This window comes from Silene latifolia, chromosome X (assembly GCF_048544455.1).
Source record: "Silene latifolia isolate original U9 population chromosome X, ASM4854445v1, whole genome shotgun sequence".
Taxonomy (NCBI): domain Eukaryota; kingdom Viridiplantae; phylum Streptophyta; class Magnoliopsida; order Caryophyllales; family Caryophyllaceae; genus Silene; species Silene latifolia.
In genome coordinates, this window is record NC_133537.1 from 99,969,208 (window position 1) to 99,971,187 (window position 1,980).

Consider the following 1,980-nt stretch of genomic DNA (forward strand, 5'->3'; position numbering starts at 1 on the left):
GTTCCCCTACATTCACTTTCGTCATGTCCCAAAGTTCCACAACTTTCACATACTCCACTTGGAATTGAGGATGATACCACCATAGCATTAACATGTTGTTTGGGTGATTTGGAAGCTTAATCAAGCTTAGCCATGGCCTTCCCAAACTTCAAATTGATGGCGTCAATATGAGCACTTAATTAGTTGAGCACCAAATTGAGTGATGGAATCTACCTCATGCTTTCCTCCTCTAGTAGCCTTTCGAGGCCTACTATATTGTGAATTATGAACCGCCATCTCTTCGATTTTGGCCCATGTTTTATTTTCATCAACTTCGGTGAACATTCCATTGGATCCCATATTGAGAATATTCCGGGAGTCTTTATATAGACCATTCCAAAATTGTTGCACAAGGAACCACTCGCTAAGTTCATGGTGTGGACAAGAACGACAAGTGTCCTTAAATCTCTCCCATGCTTTATACAATGATTCCTCATCTCTTTGCTTGAACCCGGTGATTTGGGCTCTTAACATATTAGTCTTCTCCTGAGGATAGAATTTATTTTAGAAAGCAAGTGCAAACTTCTTTCATGAGTCAATACCAAGGGTAGCCTTGTCTAGGCTCTTCAACCATTGCTTTGCGGTACCAATCAAAGAAACAGGAAATAATACCCATCGTATTTGGTCTTGAGTAACTCCGGTTTGAGATATCGCATCACAATAGTCACAAAAAGTCTCCATATGTGAATGAGGGTCTTCACTAGGCATCCCTCCAAATTGGCTTCTCTCAACTAGTTGTATGAATGTGGATTTGGCAATGAAATTACCGGTTTAATGTGGTGGTATAGGAGTACCATTTGGTAGGTTCTCCTCGGTTGGTATGGAATGTGATGAAAATTCAGGCATTGTGGGTTGATTTTGTGGTGGGTTTTGTATTGGGTTATCCTCTCCTTCTCTTGCAAAAGGGTTAGTAAACTCAATGTTATTTGGTTGAATGTCCACAATCTCTCCAATACCTACAACTCTTGAAGTACCTCTAACAACTCTTCTATTGTTGGTTAAGGTTCTTTGAATCTCAAGATCAATAGGTAATGGATTACCTTGTGATCGCCTAGTCATGCAAAATATCAAACAACTTGAAAACAATTAGAACAACCTTGAGGAGTTTTACTTCCCCAAGGTAAAGAAAGACACAACTAAAAACAATTAATGAAAATCAAATCAATTTAACAGCGTCCCCGGCAACGGCGCCATTTTTGGTGTGGGCTAAAACTCCTCGTCAAAAGCTACCAACCACAAAAAAATATTAAGAGAGAATTATACCTATGAAGATGATTCCAAAAAGTAAATAATAATAGAAGTACTTAATGATTGATGGAAGGTTGTCAATCCTCCAAATAAACTAAAAAAATCTTGTAATTACCCAAAATAAAGGAAGAACAATAGAGAAATTAAGGAAAGATTAAGATATGATTAATATTGAGAAATGTATTACAACTAAATTAAGACGAATTTGAGAGTAGATTAAGAGAGCATAAGAGTTGATTAAGGAATGATGCTAATCTAGGTAGTACAAAAGGGTATTTATACTAAAGATTAGGTACAAAAATTAGGGTTACTAAGAGCTTAAATGACTATTAAGACCCTAAGAAAAGTTAAGGAAATGCTACTCCCGAGGGAAATGAGCGGATCCTCTTGCTAGTCCTGCCTCGGTCCGCTCGTCTCGTGGTATGGCACGGGCTGTTCTGCCTTGCAATCCTATCGAATCCTAGGGAAGACGCTCAGCTCCTGGCGCTGTAAGCCGCTTGTCCTGGGAACAATACGCTTGGACCCTGGTGCTCTGAGCCGCTCGGATCGTGCTTTATCCGCTCGGTTTCCTGGGAAGAGTGCCTCTCTTCTTTTCCTCCTTAACAATCCGCAAGGATAATGTCGATGATGCAAGGATCCTTTCATCATTGCCCATTTCACTTTATTATCTACTTAGGCCTCTAGTGTTGGTCT

The 1,980-nt window shown here is 39.6% G+C and overlaps 1 non-coding gene across 1 annotated transcript; it reads left to right on the plus strand.

Moving 5' to 3' along the window:
* The first annotated feature begins 406 nt into the window (after nt 1–406).
* LOC141625471 (small nucleolar RNA R71) lies at nt 407–513 on the plus strand. Its single transcript, XR_012535249.1, has one exon. It is a non-coding gene; the product is annotated as a small nucleolar RNA R71 (small nucleolar RNA).
* Nucleotides 514–1,980: the final 1,467 nt, after the last annotated feature.